Raw genomic sequence first — 12,739 nt, forward strand, 5'->3', positions numbered from 1 at the left:
CTTCAGAGCAGTTTATAGTACTCACAAAAAAAAAGATCAGTTAAGGAGAGAGAAAGCACATAGCAAGAGAGGGTAAGAAAAAAAAACACAAGAGAGAAAGAAGAACTCCACTGGTTATAGGAAAGTAAGGCAAAGAAGGAAAAGAGACCAGACAGAAAGCCAAGAGCTGTCACCAAGAAGGCTATACTGTACTAGCCCGGAGATGAATTCAGGGATTAAGGCCATAATCTTCCTTAAAGAAAAGGGTTTTCAGGGACACAATTAAATGGTAAGAAGTTACATGTAATGGATCAATGTATTTAAAGGGGGATTTTACCTTTCTCACCCTTTCTGTAAAAGCACACTATTTTCAAGCACAAACTGCAAGCAATCGCTCACAGAGCATACTCCTTATAGAAAAAGAAGCATGACTTGTTAGGTTGCCCATATAAGTTACATCTCACAAACTCCAGAGGAAAGCTCTCTTTGGCACAAAGCAAGCACTATGGTAAGCATTAGTAGTAAATATGAGAGTCTGAGGTCATACTCCACATACCCTGGCTTAGAAGTGAGTTTCATTAGTGTCATGGTATGCGCAAAACAAACCCATTTGGAGACATTGCCCCCGAGAAAGAAGCACAAAGCAAAGAAATATAGACAAAAGGACAGAGGGCAATCATCTCTCTCATTTTTTTAAATGCATTTATTTTTCTTTGTAAAAGACAGCTTCTCCAAACAAAACAATTCCCATTTCTTAGATATTCCCACCAAAATTCCAACTCAGAACAAAAAGAGCAAGATGTGGCCTGGCCAAGAGACTGGAAAGCAGCCATAAAGTTGCTTAAGTCTACAGAAAGGGAACAAATGGCTGTGATATTTTCCCAATAGCAACAGGTTGGATAGCACATTTCTCCATCTTCCACTGGTTGGCTCAGGCTCTACTGTGTAAGAGAAGCAGTGGGCAAGAGATCTGGTGACCACCTAGCTATGCCTCTGTGTGGGATATGCGTTTGTTTGTGCATGAGGGTGTTTGTAGGCAAGGGTATAAGTGTCTGTATGAGTGGTTTCATGATAGTTACATATGCAAGGAGGACTGTGTATATATGTGTGTATAGGACGTGTGTGTGTGTGTGTGTGTGTGTGTGGAAAGGCATAGGAGAGGTAAATGGGTATACGAAGGGCATAACATGGGTTGAAGGGGTGAGGGTAGGTGTCTATGTGTGTACTTATGTGCGGATGGGGAAGTGTTTGTGTCTGCATGTATCAGTGGGTGTGTATTGGAGAAGGTGTGGAGGTGAGGTTGCGGTTCTGAATGCGTGTGCAATAGGGTATCTGACAAGGTGTAGGGATGCATACTTTTCATCTTTCCCTCCCCACCCTTTGTTCTCTCCCTTTCTCCTCCTCCCCAAGTCCAAAAGGACAGTGTACACTGAGCTAACACATCCCAGGCAGCAGTCACTTATCCTCAGGTCACTGAAACATGAAATGTTAGTGGGAGAGGGGAATTAATTTGCTGTTGGTCAGACACATCTTCAGGTAAAAAAGTTTGGGTTCCATGCCACCCCACACCACTTTATCTGCCACTGATCTAACACTTCTTTGGGTAGCAGGTTCCAGTCTTCCCACTATTCCCATGTCTCTTGGCTTCTATCTTCTGCTCTGACCATTCATGTGTGTCTTCATCCATCCACAAAAGTTCACATGAACAGAAAGATAAATGGACACACTATTGACAAAGCACTAACATTTTGCAAAATGTCCCTATTTGAGCTAATGTAAACAAAGCATTTTATAACTATTCTTTCACACTGAAAGTGTATATTGTGTTGTGTAGATTAGTGGAACAAACTCCTACTTTAATGCATTTTGAATTTTATTTTTTAGACAGCAAAATGTGAAAAATATAGAAAGGTATGAATATTTTTAAAGGGCACAAGAAAGTGTTATATATCCTTCCAGCACAGAGGAAGGAGGTGGATTCAGACATGATAGAAAGCATCACCAAGATGACATATGTGGCAAGTATGGGGGTCTGCCTTGCCATAGAGAGACCATTAGATGGAGCTCTGTCAATAAAGGGCCTGCTTAGCTATGGAGAGACCACTAGAGGGAGCTCTGCTTCACATATGGAAGCCTAAACCAAGAAGGTCTTGCCCTTTTTAGGTTAAGGGTAGGAGGTCCTCTCAAAGAGTGGAAGAGGTATTTCCCTTTTAAGAAGAAAACCCCAGCTAGAAAAGTTCTGGACTCATCTAGAATTAGGACCAGGAGCCCCAAATGGGTGGGGTTTTGTATTCTAAGCCACATAAAAGCATTCCCTAGGAGGAAGCAGTGAGAAAGGAGGGAGGACTGAAGGAGAAGGATGGAGTCCTACCTATAACTTTAGAAGCTGGCCAGAGTGGGCTGAGAACCCCTGAACATGGACCTCAAAGATGGAGCCAGGAAAGCTGGATGAGAAACTGACCGGAGTGGGCTGAGAACCCCAGGGCATGTACCCCTAAGGAGGGGCCATGGAAGCTGGACCTGTAACAAGAAAAAGGTACTTACCTTTATGACTTTAATGAAGAGGAGTCTCTCCAAGGGGGAGTTGCAGAGGACTACAGTGTGAAGGGAACACTGCAGGGAGGGACAGCAGTGTACATGGAGTGGAATGGAGTAGTAGCCTAATGGTTAGTGCAGTAAATGTTGATCCTGACAACTTGGGTTCAATTCCCACTGCAGCTCCTTGTGACCTTCACTTATTCTTCCATTGCCTCAGGTACAGAACTTAGGTTTTGAGCCCTCTAGGGACAAAGTATCTGTGTTCAGTATATCTAGTAGCACTAAAGAAATGATTTGGACTAACAACCGTGGGGTGAAGGACAGGACCAAAATGTCACAGTGAGATATAGTCCTGTCCAAGGGGAGGTGGCTGATAGACTGAGACCCCAACAACCTACTAAGAAGGGCTCAGTTCAAGACTGCCAGATGGGAGAAAGCTGTATTCATGGGTGAAGTATCCCACAGTGCTGGTTGGAGGGGACTGTGCTAGCTGATTTACACAGGTCTGGGCCCAGGAAGCAGCTTTAATTTGCATATTGCCAAGAGCCTGCTCGCCAAGATTGCTTTGTCACCTGGATAGCCAAAGAGCCTAAAGAAATACCAGAACTCATAGTTGCTTAAAGAAAGGAGGGTCCTGCCCAAAGGAGAGCCCGATAGGGGGTTGGTGGATGAAGTTACCCTATGGGAGAGGGGGGGCTCAGTATTCAAGACCCTGAGAGCAAGCACTAGTGATGAACGTGTCTGTCTCTGAGCTATCTTCATTAGATGCAAATTTTAAAGTATGATCCAGAGGACTACTGACTGAGACCCTGGTTGTAACCAAGACTGAATTTTATTGCTGTTTGTCAGAGCCCCTGTGACACATGCAAAGGAGATGTCCTGTTTTTAGGTGATTTCATTCTGCCAGATAAATGTGCTCAGAAGGTGCTAAATCTGCTAGGAATAAAATAGTCCTGGAAGGCCTACAGGAAACGTTCTCTCAGCAAATCAGTAGAAGAACCCAGTTGAGGGCAGCTTTAATACAGACAAATAGAGACAATGTCAGTGATTTCATGGGAAAGGAAAATTTAGGCTCAGGTGATCATTGTGATGTGCAATTTGGTGCTGCTTTAAGCTCATTTTCATTATCCAAAAGGCCAGGAAAAGAGTTTACAGAAAACATTTTTAAGAGTTTTACCATAACATTTTCAAAATTTAATTTTCCCATATAAAATACCATTGTTGCACAACCCATTACTACCATTCAGGACAGGGTTAAATGCCTGTTATAGATTTCATCTCCAATAATAACTTCTGAATGTTTCAATTATCTTAAATTCCATTAGGTCCATTACAAGTCCATATTCCATAGAAGGGAACTTATATAAGACCCACACCCTCTTAAAGCCTGTATTTTTCCTATTCTTTTTGTTTCATATTCTAAATAAAGGAATTATATCATTTTAGCTTCTCGCAGCATTAGGTCAGGTTTTTTTTTTTTGCACCCCTTCATTGATCATTATACATTGTGTAGCCTCTTGGCTATCCAGGCCAAACAGTCATTTTTCAAATAAGGTTTTCCTTCTTGAGGAGACAGAATTCTTTGTTATGCCTTTTAGAGTCTCTATGATTCCCTTAAATCAATACTTGGAGAGCAGGCTGGTTGCATAGATCCCAAAGAATATTAAAGATTGACAGGTTCATAACATCTTCAAGACAGTTGCTTCCATATATGTCCATAACAAACTATTTACAGTCTTAAACATTTACATCCTCATATCAGTCTTTAGTCTTCATTAAGAAAGTTTCATAGAGCTGAGCAAAGAAACTACAGCATGTCTCCTGACCCTCTCAAGCAGGGCTGGCGTTAGACATTCAGGGGCCCAGGGCCAGAGTCGTAGCTAGGTTTTAAGGTCAGGGGGAGCAGACTTTTATAAAATAGACGCCAGCAGCGATCACACAAGTGGAAGTCAAGTTGAAGACCGCAGCAAATGGAACGAGCATGTCTATAGTCCCTGGTAGTGGATAAAGGCATTAAACGTTAGACAAATTTATGTTATTGTTTATCACTGTTAGCTAATAATCACAGTGGCAGCTTCCATCTAAGTATACAGGCTCAGTAACGCAATGTTAAGAATAGCCATAACATTTTTCACAGAATTTTTCCTGAACTATGAAGCAGATTATTTGCAGTCTGTGATTCACAGTCTTTAACTTAGAGCCTCCTCACCCTACGTTGGCTTTTTAGCACATAGCTATCAATTCATGTTGTGCTTCTGCTACTAGTGTTGTCAGCATCATAATTGAACAGTGCAGCAGTGATACCACCAGAGGTGGCCCTTCTACTGTGCTTCAGCAGCTCCAGCACCCCACTCTTGAGCCATGATTCTGGCGACACAGCAGCAGGACATGAAAAGAGACATACTGGGTCAGACCAGTCCATCTAGCCCAGTATCCTGCTTCCAACAGTGGCCAATCCAGGTCACAATTACGTGGCAGAAATCCAATTAGTAGCAACATTCCAGGAACGCTCCTGTACACTGCCAAGGCACAGAGAACAAGGTCAGTGGCGTAGCTAGGTGGGGCATCAGGGGATTGGCTGCTCCCCCAAACGGAGTTCTGCCGGCGCCTATTTTTTTTCTTGTCGTGTTACATTGAAAATGTGCGCCATCACTGGCGGAAGTCTGCTCTCGCGCCGCTTTCGCTCCCCCGCGCCATCAACCTGGCTCCGCTTCTGAACAAGGTATGTTGTTCCAAGCATATTGTGAAGTACAGTAGTGTCTCGATTACCCAACATAAACAGACCGACCCATTGTCGGAAAAGTGAAAAGTTGGATTACACGGAATGCATTGAAAATGCATAGAAAATGTGCATTTCAAATGCTGCAGTGAAAGCAGGGTCTCAGTAGCAAAGCCAAACAGGAGTAGGTTCGGCCCTTCCAGTGAAATACACCGGGCAAGTGGGGAAAAAAGCCACAATGACATCATCAAAGTTCTATTGAATAAACCAGATGGTCAGATTATCGAAACACCACTTTACCTGTAATACAAAGCTTACAAAAGTCACTCAGAACCTATATAATCTACTTTACCATAGCTCCATTCATTTACAGAAGTAACACAACAAAGATCTTATCTAGAAAATGCAACATAGGAAATACTGCAGTGGGAACTAGAACATCAAAATGCCTGTTGGGAAGCTGAATTATTACACATGCTTAAATAGAAACTCCATGCAGTACCTGGCCTCAGTCACAAACACTGAACACAAATAGACCCTTGCCAAGTACAGAATAAGTGACCACAACCTTAAAATATGAATGCATAGACAAAAATTAAACATAAACCCCAAGAAGCCACACTCTGTATGCAGAGCAACACTAGAGAAAGAGAAACAGCACCCTCCACACTGCATAAATATAAAGAAAGCAGTGTAAACTTACTGTAAATCTAACATTTTCCATTCAGTGAATTAAGAATAAAATTCTTTTTTCTACCTTTGTTGTCTGGTTGTTTTGATTTTTTTTTCCAATCATGTTTCTCCCAGTCTTCAGTTTCTGCTTTCCTCTGGCTTTTCTTAACTTTCATTACAAGATTTCCAGTCTATCTGCCACTTCTCTCCCTTCCGGTCTTCTTCACTTCCTTTCCTATATCCATCTCTGACTTTGATCTTTTGCTTTCAGCTTTCCTTCATTTATTTTTCTGTCTCTCTATCTACTCAGACTTCATTCATTCTTACTATTTAGTCTTCAATCTTTCTGTACAAGGACTGTACAGTACAAGGAAAAGAAAGCCACAGACACAATCCCCTATGTAGTGACATACAATCGAGAGCTAGAAAAATTGAGAAAAATCATAAAAGCTCTACAGCCACTACTCCAGGAGGATGAACTACTAAAAGCGATATTCCCATCCCCACCAGTGCTGGCCTTTCTGACAGCCACCCAACTTAAAACCCAGTTGCCTCTCTGTATTAAATGTGGTGGAGTTGCTGGTACCTTGGGACATTCCTTTTGGACCTGTCCCAGAATCCAAAGATTTGGGTCACCTGTTGTTCAGTACATGGTCTCTGGTCTGGGAGGGGTTGCTCTTGGTTCAGTGGAGCAATTGCTATTGGATGTACAAGGGGCTTATAGGGTTGGGACTAAAGGGAAACCTGTTTCAGAAATTGTGCTTCATTGCCTGCAAGTGTATTCTACAACATTGGACCTCAGCGGAAGCTCCATCAGGGTTGCACTGGCGGAATCAAGTGCAATTATTGGCCACCTGGGAGGCGAGAATGCCACACAGCTCTCTGAAGAAAAAACTGTTTCTTTCGGTGTGGACTGCTTACTTACATACCTTGAGTCCTAGGGGATATAGCGTTAAGTTTTTTGTAACCATGGGTACAGAGTGAGGGAATTGTGTTGTAATAAGGATATTGTGTTTGAGGTGGAGGGAGTTCTTGGGGATCAGAGGGGGAGGGGGAACAGGGGGTTGTGTTTAAAAGTCCTTCTTATGGTGGGTCCACATTTCTAAGAACAAAGGCCACAGTCCTGGAGTTTTTCTTTTTCTGATTTCATATTTAGGATTGTGGGATGGGGTTGTTCAGGGAAGAAAAACTTTGATGACTGGTTTTGTTACCCTGGGGTTTCTCTATTTGAAATGTTTTTCTCTGGCTTTTATGGTTGATGAATTTGCCCTGTGCTTGTAGTTTTCACTATGTCATCAATAACAAATTGTTAAAACTTAAAATATTTCCTAATGAAGTGGGAAATAAACCAGCATGGAACCAAATTATAAAATGTGGTGATGGGGAGCACAGAAGATATATAGGGCAGTGGTCTAAGTTACAATGAGAGCAAGAAAACTTTATGAATATTAATTGCAGGTCCTGTAACTGAATAGGGTAGAAATTATCCTATGATCTATCTGCTAGAATGTCCATAGAATTAGCTGTATTGGATAAATATGTAGAAGTCTTTATCATTTCTGATTTTCAAAAATGTTTCTTAGAAAGATTCAGCTAACTGAAGGAAGAATTTGCAGAGAAGAGTAGTAGATGTTAAAAAGCATTAGTATTAGTAATATATTTCACTACTCTAAACAGTTTTCTTGAGTCAGTGCAATCTGCCTCAATCAACTTTGAGTAATATTCCTTTTTTGAGTGCTTATTGTGCTATTTGTATGTATGAATTGCATATTTCTAAAGGTTTGTGTTTTTTTTAAATAGCAATATAGTTTGTTTTGTTGCACACACACAAAAAAAAAAGTACAAAAAGAGGATAGGGGTGCATAGATTCTCTCATATCTTTAGGCCATTACATCGTCAGTACATCAGTTCACTGACCGGCCACATGCTAAGTTAAGGCACAAATGCCAATCTGAAGTACTGGGTTTTCAGACCCGATTCAAACTATAGAAGGAAGTTTCCAGCCCATGAGTAGCTCATTCCACAAAGGGAGCAATCATATTGAAGTTAGTGCACCTAGTGTTTTCCAATCAAATTTTGGTATGACAGGAAGACATATGCTTCCAGTGTCCCCGTTATTGGAATGCTCTCCCATCATCGTTAAAAGAGACCACTGATCACAGCCTCTTCAAGAGATCCCTGAAGACCTACCTATGTGATCATTCATTCTCCGCAGCAGCTTGATCCTTGCACCCCCTCCTTCCTGTTCCCTTCCTCCCCTGCTCTACCTTTTTTTTTCTCTCTCTCTCTTCTCATCTGCTTCACGCTACTGTTATTTGTTGTACTTTCGCCTGCCTTGTATGCCACATAGAGCCCACCTTGGTGGGAATAAATATGTGGGATAAAAATGTTCACAATAAATAAAAATAAATATAACGGATGAGTCAACCAGCCAAAAAGATAGGCATACAGCAGTCAGGACCAAATTCATAAACCAAATCCAGATTAATACAGGTAGTCAGTGCTTTTCATTCAGCAGAAGGCAAGCTGCTTGACTGCCAAGATTTGTACTACTAACAGCAAATGTTTTGGCTTGTGAGATGTTCGTGCCTTGTTAGTGAGTTCCAGTAGTCCGAGTGATTTATCACTAGCGCATGGATGAAGATACACATCACCTTAGTGTCCAGGATCATAGAGGTAGAATGTGTTCATTTTAATGCATAGAAAGATTTTTCACTACACTAGAATTATGTAAATTGAGACTATGCTAAGGAAGTCTAAGACTATTCAGAGGCACTAGTGTCCTATTTGTAGATTGTCTAAGTACTTTTGAATACTGACCCAATTGTACATCAAGTTCAGATATTCATGCCTAAGTGTTTGATACATTCATTAATTCAAATGAAATTTGTCCATTAATTTTCTAGACTGGAAACATCTGAGGCTTTTGGACATAACCAGCAAACTTAGGCCCCTGTTTACAAAGCCGCGCTAGCGGCTGGTAATGTGGTACTGCCAACACAGTTCATTCACTTTGAATGGGCTGTCGGCAAAGCTGCGCGGCAGCCGCTAACATGGCTTTGTAAATAGATGGGTTCATTTCAATCCCAAAAGCCTTCAAATCTCAATAATCATAGGAAGTGATTGTTCCACCCCACACACAGTAGCACTAAAATATCACAAATAAAAGACAGGGTATAATTTTGGAGCAGTGACCTAATGGTTAGTGTAGCAGCTTGTGGACCTGGGGAACTGGGTTCAATTCCCGCTGCTGCCTGATGGTCAGCAGCAGGTTGAGATACTGGGGAACCAGGTTCAATTCTCTCTGCAGCTCTGTGTGACTCTGGGCAAGTTACTTAGCCCTCCATTGCTCCAGGTACAATATAAAACTTAGATTGTGCGCCCATTAGGGGACAGTGCAAAGTACTTGTAATAGAAATTGTAAACCGCATAGTCGCCTCAGGGATCAATTGCGGTATATCAAGTGCTATAAATAAATAATTTTGTTTTTCTTATTGAAATTCCTAAAATGTTATCATTTGAAACCTATAGCATAATTATGGATTCTAATATCATTATAAGAGAGAAGTGAGAATAAGGAGCAACCTTTTCTTGTATCTTGCACTAGGATAACTGGATTTGAATGAGTATTTGGGCTGTAGGATTGGAGTATAATCACAAATCATAACAAAACAGCCTCTACAATCTGGAAAATAGCAGATGTTTTCAAAAAGTGTGGAGGAAGAAGACTTCAATACGTAATCATGACAGTGTCAAAATACGTGTGACTGTATAGCACATCAACAGTCTAAAAATAACCTCCATTTTTGCGTTTAATAAGTTTTTGTTATTTACAAAAAGTATTTTATATCTTCTTGTGTATAGTTATCCCACAGTACTGTACTTGGAGTAAAATATTCTGAATATCAAATTCATGATGAGTACCCAACCAACAATGGCCAGTGTTTTGCCATCCTTGGCTTCTTCAGGGTTGTACTAATACATTAAGGGCCCATGGAGATGCCCATAGGAATATTATGGGCATCAACTTGGTTAGTGCACACTAAAAACGCTAACGCACCTCTAGCGCACTTTAGTAAACAGGGCCCTAAAATTCTAATCTTACAATTAACCCACTCATGAACGCTGCATTCTTGAGCCCCCACAGTTCTACCATGCTATACCTCAGTCAGCTTGATGAAATTCCATTAAGATTTCACAAATATGTTCTGAATTTGCATGCAAATTTTATCAAGCTTTATGTACAGCTGAGTCAGAAAACATAAGTAGCCAAGATACAGTATGGTAGAGCTGCTGAGGGTTTTTTAAGCGGTTGAGATATTGACTAATTGAATTGGAAATGATAACCATGTTTCAGGGATGTGGAAGGGCACTTTCGATAAGACATCTAAATACAATTCTGGACATTTTGCAGAAAACGTCCAACATTCCAGTAGCAAACATGACCATTTTCAAAACAGAAAACTGTCTGTTTTTTGTTTCAAAAGTGGCCATTTGCTAGATGATGTTGTGGTCAGTGCATCTATCTTTTTGAACCATTTTCGAAAAAAAGGGCCAAGTGAAAAACACACAAAATCAAGAAACTGGGATGTAGGAGGAGCCAGTATTCTAAGTAGGCTGGCCCTACAGACATCCCAGCAGAACAGTGCGGAACCCTTGGGGGTAACTGCAGAGGACTTCACATAAAAGGTCCCAGATACACATCTCATCGTTACCCCTATTGTATGGGGAACACTCCAAAACCCACAAAACACCTATTGCATCCAACTATACACCACTACAATATCTGCACTGGAAAAAAAAATCAGCACCAAGTGATACTCTCTAAAGGGCACTCCGGGATGAACACCCTTAAATAGCATAGTGCTTAGAGTAGATTCCCACAGCTAACTTCAGGCTCCAGCATTTATGCCTGCTAAAACCTGGTGTAAATGCTGCCACCTAATTTTTGGGAGCTGAGCACACAAATCATAGTTATTATATAACTTCTAGAAACGCCTCTAATCCGCCTATACTCCTCCCATGACCATGCCCCTTTTGAGTTGCGTGCTAGAAATGTTAGATGTTGATGTTATAGAACAGTGCCTAGGGCAGATGTCCATTGAAATACAAATTAGTGCCATTGATTTCTTTTTCAAATAACTCACATTTATTCCTAACTCACAATCTCAGTGATAAAGCTTCCTCTATGCGCCTATCTACATGAATCTTGAATGTGTCATATGGATAAATGCTGGAAGAAGGACATGGATATGAGTGTGGAGAATTCAGCAACATAAGGATGAGGGTGAAGGTAGAAAAATGTCAGCACTGACAGAAAGAGGGATAATGATGGAGAAGGACAAGGAAGCATCAGAGGGAACGAGTAAAGGTGGAGAAAAAGATTTTGGTAGGTATAGGAATAGTGCTGATTTGCGTGTGCAACTTAATTATCTTAACAAGCCAATCAGTGCCAACAATTGCCACTTCACAGGCAATTATTGACACTAATTGGCATTAATTAGTATCTAGAGGCAAAAGCTGCTAAGTATATTCTGTAACGGTCTGCGCATAAATTCTAAGATGCAGAACTGAAAAGAGGGTGTTGCTATGAGTATGGAATGGGCGGGTCATAGGCATTTCTAAGATCTATGTGTGCTGATATAGACTACACCCACTCTGCGCCTAACTTAGTTACCAGCATTTACACCAAGTTTCAATTGGCGTAAATACCTATGAATAAATTTAGGGACGGACGCTAGGTATATTCTATAAACCACACCTAACTTTATTGAAATAAAGCTCTGGAATGGGGGGGGGGGGGGGGGCATAAGATGAAGGTGAAAGGGGATGGACTCAGGAGTAATATAAGGGAATAGTTCTTTATGGAAAGGGTGGTGAATGCCACTCAGTGGACATGGCGGAAATTAAGACAGTATCAAAATTCAAGAAAACACGGGTGCAAACATAGAAGATTTCTGAGAGGAAGGGATGGTAGATGATATGGACGGGCAGACTGGATAGGCCATATGGTCTTGATCTACCTTCATTTTTCTGTGCTTCTATGTTGTCTATGGTAAAATAACATTGATCTAACTCAGTGATTCCCAAACCTGTACTGGGAGAACCCCAGCCAGTCAGGTTTTCAGGATATCTACAATGAATAGTCATGAGATTGTTGCATACACTATCTCCTTGGTATGCAAATCTGTCTCATGCACATTCATTGTGGATATCCTGAAAACCTGACTAGCTGGGATCCCCCTGGAGCAGGTTTGACAACCACTGATCTAACTCATGAACATTCATTGTGGATATCCTGAAAATAAGGACTGTCATCAGGTTCAGGCTCTGGAGTTGAAATTCACTACACTTAGTTATTCAAAGACTAGCATTTGCCAATCATGCTTCCAATCCACAGTGCATGCAAATCTCTTTCATGAATATTCATTGTGGGTATCCTGAAAACCTGACTGGCTGGAGTGCCTCCAGGACCAAGTTTGGGAACCACTGACCTAATGGTTAGAGCAGTGGGCTGAGAACCAGAAAAGCTAGGGTTAGAATCCCACTGTAGTTCTTTGTAACCTTAAGTCACTTAACCCTCCCCATTGCCTCAGGTACAAAACTACATTGCAAACCCTCTACAGCAGTGTTTCCCAAGTCTGGTCATGGAGTACCCCCTTGCCAGTCAGGTTTTCAGGATATCCACAATGAATATTCATGAAAGAGATTTGCATGCATTGTGGATATATAATGGAGGCAGTGTATGCAAATCAAGTTCATGCATATTCATTCGGTATATCCTGAAAACCTGACTGGCAAGGGGTACTCCCGGACTGGACTTGGGAAACA

Source organism: Microcaecilia unicolor, chromosome 4 (assembly GCF_901765095.1).
Source record: "Microcaecilia unicolor chromosome 4, aMicUni1.1, whole genome shotgun sequence".
Classification (NCBI taxonomy): Eukaryota; Metazoa; Chordata; class Amphibia; order Gymnophiona; family Siphonopidae; genus Microcaecilia; species Microcaecilia unicolor.